Here is a 12,370-nt window from a genome sequence, read left to right as displayed (position 1 = left end):
GTGTTCAATATTCATTCTAACTTTTCAAGATATCACCAATTAACTCCAATTCAATTCTATGTCAGACATGTCACTTAACTGAAATTTGAGGTTCTATCACTCTTCATACCTACGAATTCTGTTTATACTCATTGTTATGGAATTTGGAGTTCTCCACGATTTGTCCTTAAACTTATTTCTCATTACTACTTCACCCTACCTCATTGCTGCCCTATTTGTCTTTTTCAGCTTCTGAAAGGCAGATCCTTATTGAATACTTCCTGCAAGTCTAGGCTCGTGGAAGTTTCTGAGTGAATTTGGGAAAGGGTAAAGGGAGTTGAAATCAAAACAGTAAGAGATGTATTCAAATTTTTTTGCTAATTCCCCTAACTCCCTTTGCTATGGCTCTAGGCTCACCAAAAGAATACTGTCAGTTATGGGTCCTTCTAGGTAGATCTTACTTTCAAAAAGAGATTGCTCTCACCAAAGTAATATATTGCCTATTTCTCTTTCAGTTATGTTTTTTTTCATTATAAATAAGTTCCTGGCCTTTTCATTACAGGTAGCTTTCCATGCTGTATCTTTTACATACAGTCGATAGAAAAAAAGATGCCTCATCTACAGTTCCTACAGTTATTATCATAGTCCTGTTTTTCACTGCAAACTAATTATTTGTATTTCTGATCAGTCTTGTGAGCCAGCACAATGTGAATCTACCCACTCTCTGAGTGCTGATAACTTAGATCACTGAGTCAAAAAGGCTGCAGAGTAGATCTGAGGCCTTGGCATCATGATAATGAATATAACCGTGTGAGATGGTCAACAGCCTTTCCCCTGGTGGCACAAGTCTTTGTGTTAGCCTTATCCTCATCTATCTTATTTGAACTTCTGCAGGCACAACTCACAAGGCATCACAGATTAGATTATGCTTTGATCCAATTATTTTATTTTACACATGAGAAAACTGAAGCCCTAAGAGGAAAGGACTTTTCTGAGATTACAAAGTCATGAAAAAGCCACGATTTATTCCAAGTCTCCTGATACTCATTTGGGCATTCTTTGCCTTGCCTGATGCGTCTAGATGGATAAAAAAGCATTTTCTTATTATCATTTGGATTTCATAAATATTCATGGATTATAAAAGTCTAGTGATGCCTGAGACCTCAGAAACCATATAATCTATTGTATCTCAACGGGGATCTATGGACTAGATATATTGGAATGATCCCTGGAAATTTTCATTCTATAGGACTGGGATGAGGATAAAAAACTGTGCTTTTTATACAAATAAAAACTTCCCAGGTGATTCTGCACAGTAAGACTTGGAAACCTCTCCTATTTTATAATTCCTTACTTTTGCTGATGAATTAACAGGCCTAGGAAAGAGAAGAAATCTTTTCTTTACACATAATTTCTTGCTTAGGGTCTCGATCATACCACAGTTGACTTTTGAGCAGTTATTTACAACTCCAGCACTATGTACTAAAAGAGATTGAAGCGGTTCAGTTTGGAAGATCTACATTAGGGAAACAACACCTAGAGTAAATCCTGGAGCAGATTGTGAAGTCAGTCCCAAATGTCATTTGGGCACAAGTGTTTTTTTGCTTCTATTGCTGAAATGCACATAACTTATGCCATGGGACATATTCAAAGAGGCAGAAAGCTACAATTAGAAGGTGGCAATAACACACATTGCCATCAATGAATTTAGAGAAAACATAATTGAACTTGTCATTAAAGTCAAAGCTGGATGCATTTTGGAAGGGTAATCAGTTTCTGAAGGGCCCTAGTGCAAACTATTCACATCGTTGGAGGTTGTTCTCAGCTACATGCTACAATTAGGCAAGTAGGTTGTACTTTAATACTAATGGGTAGTTCTTGTTCTGTGATATAAACCCATTTTCGAGACTTCTATGCCTATATCAATTGTATACGCCAATACCTCCTCAGATGTGTATCTGTACATTATTTTTCTTAATGATACTGAACACTTTCATATGTGAGGCAAAACCATTAAGCATTTTATTGTCAGATAAGGGAGTACGACAACTTGTATAGGTTTGAATTAAAAGATAAGTTTACTTAGTAGTATTGGTTCAGAGGCAAGAATTATCACATTCAATTTGTGGAAGATAATGAGAAAGATTGATGGCATACGAGGTGGGCCTTGGAGAATGGGGTGGGTGGAGACAGATGAGAAAGATGAGGGGAGATGGAGGGAGGGAGGGAGAGAGAGAGAGGGAGAGAGAAAAGCAAGAAAGGAGAGAGAAAGAATGAACAAACGCATTCATTCCAGGTTTCCAGGCTTCCAGGCTCAGAGAATTGTATGAATAATGCTACAGGTGAATGAGAGTACAAAATAGATCAGGCTAACCCAGAGACTTATCCTTAGCAGACATTATTTGAAAGGACAGTTCACCCTCTAAGTTTCCTTAAGAAGTTTTCACTGGAAAGCTCCTGTCTTCCGCTTTCATAGTTTGGTGGTAAACAGAGAGGTGTAGTTGAACATCACCTGTAGACCAAATAGGGTATTAACAGAAACCTAGAACTCTGACAATGATGCTATAATTATGCGGAAGGAGGGTCAGTAGTGTTAAGGAAAAGGGAGTAAAGGATTTAGAAACTGAAGGGTAAATTTTCAGCCTCTTCCTTGCTACAAATTAAGCATATCACCTTGGGTTTTTACTCAATGTCTTTTGCACCTTGCTTTCTTTCTTTATAAAAATAGGATGAAAATGCCTCTTCTTTCTAGGTCTGTGGATTGCTGTGAGGATCAAATAACATAAATGCAAATTTTGGTGTTATTATTAGAAGTAATAATGGTAAAATGGAGTATTTCATATCATTTAAAGATTTTTTATATATGCTAAGATTTTTTTCATACTTTTTCAAAATATCAATTCAGTAGTGCCATAAATAATTGTATTAAATGAATCGCTGGTACAAAGATCACATTCTGGTTCATAAGTCCTGTCTGGATGACTTAGAAATATTTAACTGTTAATATGAATATGGAAATCCAGCAGACTGAATCATTAAGGAGGAAAAAGGACCCGTTTTATGCATCAGACAGATTTCAGTAGCTTATATTGTCTACCTACAGGAGCTAGACACAATGATTCTTGCATATTTTGGATTCAAATGCATTTTTATTATTATTTTACCCCTGAAGCTAGGTTTGGAAAGACAACATTTGTTACTTAAGACAACTTAGAAAAAAAAAAAAACAACTATTTCTAAGTTATCACATTGAAAGGGTTGTTATGAGACCATCACGTTATTTTATTTGCCAAATATGAATATGTTTCCTCAGTAATGTACTTTTGAATTTGTGTAGTTGTTATTGTTTTTAGAGAAAGAAGATACTGTTCTCAATAAAATAAAGAGCATGCTCAAATAACGAACTAATAAACGGATAAAAATAGTCAACATTGAGATTCTTGTTCACTGTCACTAGTAATCAAATAAATACAATGCAAATAAATCATTGAGTTATTATTTCAAACTATCAAATTTGCAAACATTTAAAAGAAAAACAGCTGGCAAATTCATAACCTCCTTTAAAAAGGGAATACTTAAATGAATTATAGTAGAGTGATTCAAGTACATTCTAAAGAATAGATGGCAGTGAGGAAATAATCATTATAAATACACAAAAAAATCTGATGTATAATTGGTGATCTGCAAGAAAATGTGGGGAAAAGGTAGTAGCATTTACTTCTGAATGGTTGTACAATTTTTAGAGTTTTAAAAACTCCATTTCTGAATTTTCTGCAATAATTATTACTGTTATTATCAGTAAAAATGAGAAAACAAAAATATGTGTGTGTGCACTCATACATGAATGCACACCTACTTCTTCTAGAGTTGTTTGGTTCTTAGTTACAGTAAAACTATAATCTACCACAAAATGACAGCAGCATGCTTTATTGAGCTGCAGTTGTGCATATGGCCTGTTTATTCTTTTTTTTTTTTTTTTTTTGGTCAACCTATACTTCTTGTTTGGCTTTCTGTATTATAGATATTTGATATTATAAATATAAATATTATAGATGTTTGCAAGTTACATGTTTCTAATTGCCCAGCTACAAATATCAGTGGTGGTATATGCACTATCTACTACACTCATTCGGGACATAAATTTATATAACAGAAAGGCTGCTGTTTTTGTAATTTAAATACACAGGGCTATTTTATTCTATGGGAGCAAGCAGAATTTAATTTAAACTGGCGTTTTTTCTGTAGACGTGGGAGTAGAATTTTTTTTTTTTTTTTGAGATGGAGTCTTGCTCTTAATTTTACCCAGGGATGCACTATTTTATTATTTTATAGTGAATAATATCTGACAAGCATACATTATATTGCTACCTGCTGAGTCATGAATACATGAATACTACCAAGTAAATAGCTCAAATTTATAAATTTTAAAGCAATTTTTATTTTTGAATTGATCATGTGTTTTTGATAGAATATACCTAATAGGCTTAAAGTGCATGTAACTGAGCAATTTTCTTTTATGTAATGACGCAAAGTATATGAATAGTAAGTAATCTGACTCAGCAAAGAGACAAGAGTTCATACCCAAGAGATTTGTGCTTTGAGGTTTGGAAATAGCTCTTGTTATGTATTTTTGATCTTGGGTGGGCTATTGGCTATAAGTCTTGGTGTCTTCATCCATAAAATGGTATTAATAGCACCTGCCTTTTCTGCTTTTCAGGTGTAGAGACTTGAAAAGTAAATAATAATATGTGGAAGTTCTCTAACGCCTTCTGTGCCCAGCTTGACCACATATTCAGGTTTTTGATAATTAGCACAATTAAAGTGAACCAAGGGGGAACAAGTTGCTGATTTAATTTTGGGTTAAATTGTCTTCACCCTGTGTCATAGGCTTACTTAGTCCAAGTATTCCTTAAGTATGCGTGTCTATTTAAGAGATTAGCTGAGGGTGGCTGATATTCAATCTCAATTTATCTCAGCTTTGGGAAAACAATCCCTGCGTGTACCCTATCTGTGCTTGTGAGTCCACAGTGGGATTTTGTATAAAGAACAGCATGTTTATATTTACAAGATTGAAACTGTAGGTGAAGTTCATAAACATCTGAAATAATTCTTTTTTCCTGAAATATTTCCTGCTCTTCTGGCATTCTTCTTTGTAATATTCAGTTTCACATATACTTTCCTAGTTACATTGCAAACTCCATGGGGTCAAAGTGTGTGCTAGTTTTGCATACTACTGAGTCTGTTGTGTCCATTACAGTGCTTGACACATAGCAGATGCTCAATAATTATAACAGCAATTATACACACACACATATATAAATATATATATTTATATAAAATATATAAAAACAATGGACTGACAGACTCATTAAGTCCCACCACCCACCTCCTATTTCCTAGCATAGTGTCAGGTACTTATTAGGTGAACAACAGATAGTGACTGTATCTTATTTATATTATTTAGGATGGGCCTCTAGGAGTTCAGTAACTTATTGTTTTGGAGTAAATCAAAATATTAATCCTTACATGACACTTAAATGCATGAATACAGTATTGTGCTTAAGTAGGATACTGTCCTCAATAATTTAAAAATACATGCACCTATTTTTTTTCCATGCATTGAAAATGACTAGTCCAGAGATGAATATGAAGGCAGTGATAAAAGTCTGGGAGCAATATCGTCTAACTTAGGGCTTGAGGCTCATTTGGATTCCCACTTAGGGCTGGAGGCTCATTTGGATTCCCTAATTATGCTGATCTAGATCTTCAGGCTTGTAGTTCTCCCTGAGGGTCTTGGTTATTTTTCCTAATAGACTCACCAGTCTCGTTAATCAAACAAGTCTTCAACACTAAATATAAATCTCATCATAAAATCAAAGTTGCATTTATCCTAGTAAAAGTCTAAATCTACTTCTACTAATTACTAACTTTGGGGAATAATTTGCCTAGACACCAGCAATGTGCTGGGCCTACATTTGGGCTACAGTGTATTTACTTACCATAATTAGTGATTTTTTAAAAAGGTAATTTTCCCACTTGGAGTAAAAGAACATCAAAAATAAATGCTATAATTCAGTGAAGTTTGTAAAAAAAGGGTCTATGTCTATATATCCATCCATACATATGTATGGTATTCATGACACCTTCTAAATTAGTGCAGCAATACATTATATTTTATCTCTGATTTAACTGTTCTTATAAAATAGCAAGATTATAAAAATTCCCACTTAACCAACATTAAAAGCAGCATTAAAATCTACAGTACTTAAAGATCATAATATCAATAACTTCCATGATATGTGCTTACAAATTTTTTCCAAATATTAGATGATTGATACTTCATTTTCTAATAGCTTTCAGACCTGACAATCTGGATGGTAAACTGTAATTCAATATCTCCAAACTTACATTTGGCCAGATTATCATCTTGTGTATGTGTGTGTGTGAAGGAGTGTGTGTATGAAGGGGTGTGTGTGTGTGTTTGTAGCAGAGAGAAAGATAGAGAAATAAAAAATAAATAAATAAAACAAACCTGGTAAAAGAAAAATTATGCTTTGGAAGATAGGGCTTATTTCCCTCTTGGTATAGCCTCTTCACAATATTATTTATTTTTATTTTTTTGGGGGGGACATAGTAGGTGTGTATATTTATGGGGTACATGCGATGTTTTGATGCAGGCATACAATCTGGAATAAGCCAATCATGAAGAATGGGGTATCCATTCCTTCAACACCCATCACTTGAACTACAAACAATACAATTACACTCTGTAATTATTTTAAAATGTGTAATTAAGTTATTATTGACTACAGTCATCTTGGTGTGCTATCAAATTGTAGGTCACAATCATTGTTTCTATGTTTTTTTAAAACCATTAACTATCCCCATCTCCCTACCAGGCCCCCATTACCCTTCCCAGCTTCTGGTAACCATCCTTCTACTGTTTATGTCCATGAGTTCAATTATTTTTATTTCTTGTCCCACAAATAAGTGAGAACGTGCAATGTTTGTCTTTCTGTGCCTGGCTTATTTCACTTAACATAATGATCTCGGTTCCACCATGCTGTTGGAAATCACTGGATCTCATTCTTTTTGTACGGCTGAATAATACTCCATTGTGTATGTGTACCACATTTTCTTTTGTTTTTTTTTTTATTATACTTTAAGTTTTAGGGTACATGTGCACATTGTGCATGTTAGTTACATATGTATACATGTGCCATGCTGGTGCGCTGCACCCACTAACTCATCATTTAGCATTAGGTATATCTCCCAATGCTATCCCTCCCCCATTTTCTTTATCGCTTGATCTGCTGATGGACATTTAGGTTGCTTCCAAATCTTTTATTTTTTCCAAAAATCTGAAATTTGAGCTACCATATGATCCAGCAATCTCACTGCTGGCTATATACCAATATCAAAGTAAGCCACAAAAGTCATGTCCTCTATATCATTAATATAATTTAGAGGTGGACAATAAAAAGAAAATTAATGGAGAAATAAAAGCAGAAGTTTATAAAAAATGTATAAACAAATGAGCCCACATTACTCAACTTTATATGGGTAAAAATGGAAGTAAAGTCACAATATCAGGCATTGAAATTATTCTGTATTCTGTTACTTGGTGTAAGGTGATTTGCCACAATCCAAGAGTCTATGAAGTAAGTTTGTATGAGATAGGATGGAAGGAAAGGAGAATTTGAACTATCTCAGGGATATTTTTTAATGATTGAAAGCTATGCTATAAAATCTCTTAGGAAAAACATGCTATCAATTGCCTGATGGAGTAATGCATATCTCATATCCTTCTCATCTCTATTCCTTCAGATCACAGTAGCTTTGGCAGCAATATCGAGACGTTGTCAGTTAAGCTTCTAGATCCCTCCATCTGCCACCATCAACATAGTCACATGACTAGAAATAATAATTTATGTATCTAGAATCAGCCACAAGTAGACTGCTGAGTACTTACTACATAAAGGCAAAGCTAGCATTTTTGGGTTGGGGGGGCAGTTGTAGAAACACGTTAACAGTTCTGTAAATACACATAAAGACATGCATTTTCCTTAATCACAAATAAACCAGAAGCATTTTCAGTGATTTAAAAAAATTAAGAAATAGGGAACTTAAGAAGCCTTTGAAGCCACAGTGGCTCTTGCCTGTTATCTCAGTATTTTGGGAAACTGAGACAGGGCCTCACTTGAGGCCAGGAATTCCAGAGGAGGCTGGCAAACAGAGTGAGATGCTGTCTCTAGAAAAAATAAATAAAATTTAAAAATTAGCTGCTTATTTTGCAGTGTGCCTACAGCCCTAGCTACTTGGGAGGCTGAGGTGAAAGAATTGTTTGAACCAGGGAGTTTGATGTTGCTGTAACTTATGATCTTGTCACTTCACCCCAGTCTGTCCAGAGGATTATCTAATCATACTGTGGACTATCGCCAAATCTGCAGCAGTGAATCTCTGGACACATTCTGTGTCTGGTAAAGTCACACTTTGGAACCAAGAAGAATTTCCAGCCTTACTTCCCTTGACAGAGCCTATCGCTAAGACAGTCACAACATAGATCCAGGATAGAATTCCAACAATAAATCCCTGAGCAAAAACTATAGCTGAAACTGCCATACCATGGATCCTCGATGAAATGCCACCAACAAATCCCTGGAAAAAATACAGCCTGAATATTTAGCAGTAAATACCTGGCACTATCTGAATTTAACCCAGTCTCATTGTGGATCTTGGCTTATTTGTCAGTAGGAAACTACTCTACACAGTTCCATACTGAAACAATAACACTGTGAACCCACATTGAGTCTCCAGCAATACTTTCCTGGAAACAGTTGGGAACTGATATAATCACATTAGGGACCCATGCTGAATCACTAGTGATGAATTCATGGATATATTCTTCTATATGTGATACGGTCACAACACGTATCCAGGCTGAATCAGTTATTAAATCACTGGACATACTCTGAAACTGATATACTCACAACATGGATTCTGGCTGAAACTCTAGGATTAAGTCCCTGGGCACATGATATGTTCCTACCATGGACCCAGGCTGAAAGTCCAGCAGTATCTTGGATTCAACCATGGATTCTGGGTAGAATGCCAGCAATGAATCCCTGGAGAGAGGCTACAGCTGACATTGTCCTACCCTGGAACCAGGCTGAATTTATGTAGAAGGAAATGCCTGGACACCGTCTGAAACTTATACAATCACAAAGAGGATCCTGAGTGATTCTCCAGCACTAAATTCATGGACATGGGCAATAGCTGATGCAGACCAGCTGTGGACCAAACCTGAATTTCCAGCAGTAAATCCCTGGACAAAGTCTGTAGTTGATAGTACTATACCATGGATACAGGATGAGTCTCCAGCAATAAATCCATGGACACAGTACGTATCTTATACGATCAAACCATGAGCCCAAAATGACTCTTCAGCAGTAAATCTCTGTACACTACCTGAATCTGATACCATTATCCTGTGGACACAAGCTGAGTCTCCAACAGTAAATCCATTCACAGAGGCTGTAACTTCCACAGTGACACCATGGGCCCAGGCTGTATCTCCAGCAGTAATTCCACGGACACAGCCTATACTTTCCATAGTCGTACCTTGGACCCAGGTTGAATGTCCATCAGTAAATACCTGGAGAACGTCCATAGCTGATGCCATCACACTGTGGATAGGGGCTGAATTAACCGCAGGATATCAATGGATACTGCCTTGGGCTGCTACTGTCACACTATGGGCACAGTCTGAATCTCCAGCAGGAAATCTTTGGACACAGTCTGTGTATGACACAGACACACCATGGCCTCAGGCTGAATCTCCAGCAGTAGTTTGCTGGACAGAACATGTAGCTGATACACACCGTGGACTCAGTTTGAATTTTTAACCGTAAAGCCTTGGATCCAATCTGTATCTGATACACTCATACCATGGACCCAGGCTGAGTCTTCAGCACTAAAGCATTTGACACAGGCAATAGCTTATACAATCAAGCTGTGGAACCAAGTCAAATCACCTGCCGTAAATCTCTGGAAACATATGAAACGAATATGTTCACATGGTGTACTGAGGTTGAATCTCCAAAAGTAAAGGAGGGGACACATCCTATACCTGCTACAGTTATACCGCTGAACCAAGCTGAATCTGTAGGAGTAAATCCCTCCACAAAGCTTGAAACAGAAATACTCATACTGTGGAACCAGGCTCATTCTAAAATCAACAATCTCTATACATATACTCTACTTGATAGAGTGACATCATTGGCTAAGAATGTTTGTGTAGCAGTAAACCCATGGAGACAGTCTAAAACTGAAATAGTCACATCATGGGCCCAGGATCTGTTGCCAGCAATAAATCCCTTAACAGTGGCTGTAACTGGTATAGTCACACTGCAGTACATGGCTGTATCTCTAGTAATAATTCCCAGGAGAGAGGCTCTAGCTGATACAGTCATAATATGGACACAGACAAAATCACCAGCAATCAGTTTCTGGTTGTAACCTCTGCCTGGCACAGTCAAACTACGGACCCAAGCAAAATATACACCAGTTATCACTTGGAACCAGGCTGAATTTCCAGCTAGAAATCCCATGATACAATCTTAGCCTCCAATTGTAAAGATCTGAACAGAGTCTGAATCTCTAGCCCCAAGTCCTCTGTTATAGGTGGAGACTGATATAGTCATACCATGGACCCAGACTGAATCTTTGGCAGTAAATCCCTGGACAAAGCCTGTTGCTGATACACTCACACTGTGTACACAGCCTGTAACTCCATCATTAATCGTTTTTTCACAAACTTTTCATGGTACACTGAAAGCATGGGCTCAAACTGAATGCTTACCAGTAAATACCTGGACAGAGGCTGTAGCTTCCAAAATTATACCCTGGACCCAGGCTGAATTTCCAGCAGTAAATCCTTAGACAGAGCCTTTTGCTCATACGGTAACAATTTCGGCACAGGCTGTATTTTCAACAGTAAAGATCTGGCCACAGCCTTCATTTAATACAACCACCTTATGTATTTAATACAACCAATCTGAATCTGCAGCATTAATTACATGGATACAGCCTGCATCTGATACATACATAGGATTGATCTAATCTGAATCTTCACCAGTGAATCCCTGGAGACTGCCTATATCTAATATATTATCATTGTGGACCCAGCCTGTATCTCTAGCAGTCAATCTGTGAATAAAGGCAATAGCTTCCATAGTCATACCTTGGACCAAAGCTTTGCTTTTAGAAACAAAACCCTGGACACATCCTGTATCTGATATACTTATGCTGTGGACCCAGGTTGAATCTTCTGCAGTGATTACCTCCACACAGGCAGTATCTCACACAACTATACTGTGGCTGCATGCTGCAGGCCTCCAGTAGGAATTACCTGGATACAGACTGATCTGATCTTCTTATATCTTCTTATATCATGGAACAATGATGAATCTCAGCAGAAAATTCAGGGGCATGGGCTGTAGTTTCCACCGTGTTACCATGCAACCAGTTATCCCTTCAGCAGGAAAAACCTGGACATCTACCTGTGTCAGAATCAATCACCCCGCGGACCCAGTCTGAGTCTCCAGTAAAGAACACATGGACAGACGCTGCAGCTTCCACACTCTCAAAGTGGACTCATGATGATTTTCCAGATGCAAATGCTTATACACAGAGCGAAATGGGCACATACTGGACAATGCGTAAAACTGAAGCTAAGAGGCCGGGCGCAGTGGCTCACACCTGTAATCCCAGCACTTTGGGAGGCAGAGGCGGGCGGATCACGAGGTCAGGAGATCAAGACCATCCTGGCTAACCCAGTGAAACCCCATCTCTACTAAAAATACAAAAAATTAGCTGGGCGTGGTGGCGGGCACCTGTAGTCCCAGCTACTCGGGAGGCTGAGGCAGGAGAATGACCTGAACCCAGAAGGCGGAGCTTGCAGTGAACCGAGATTGTGCCACTGCACTCCAGCCTGGGTGACAGAGCGAGACTCCATCTCAAAAACAAACAAACAAACAAACAAACAAAAAAAAACACTGAAGCTAAGAAACTCTGAACAATGCCTGAAGCTAAAATATTTAGAGTTTCATTACCACCTCAACCTGATACTCATGACCTGTGATTCATGAAGAAAATCAAGCATCTATTTTATGGACACATCATGAAATTGAAAATATCAATGCATAGACGTTGTCTGAATTTGGAACACTTATATCTTGGACAGTGCTTGTACCACAAGCAGCAGAACCATGGCCCCAGCCTGAAGCTCTGCTTAGCACACCTTTGTTTAAAACTGGATCAGAAGAAAATGAAACCTTGGGCTCAACCAGAATTTCAAACACTGAGCACATTTACTCCATTTGGACCTGGT

General features: G+C 37.5%; 1 pseudogene; it reads right to left on the bottom strand.

The window, feature by feature from the left end:
• Positions 1 to 9,592, bottom strand: part of LOC100608902 (centriole and centriolar satellite protein OFD1-like) — a 63,244-nt pseudogene extending 53,652 nt beyond the window's left edge.
• Positions 9,593 to 12,370: the final 2,778 nt, after the last annotated feature.

Source organism: Pan troglodytes, chromosome Y (assembly GCF_028858775.2).
Source record: "Pan troglodytes isolate AG18354 chromosome Y, NHGRI_mPanTro3-v2.0_pri, whole genome shotgun sequence".
NCBI classification, from domain to species: domain Eukaryota; kingdom Metazoa; phylum Chordata; class Mammalia; order Primates; family Hominidae; genus Pan; species Pan troglodytes.
This window is presented reverse-complemented; position numbering and strand designations above follow the sequence as displayed.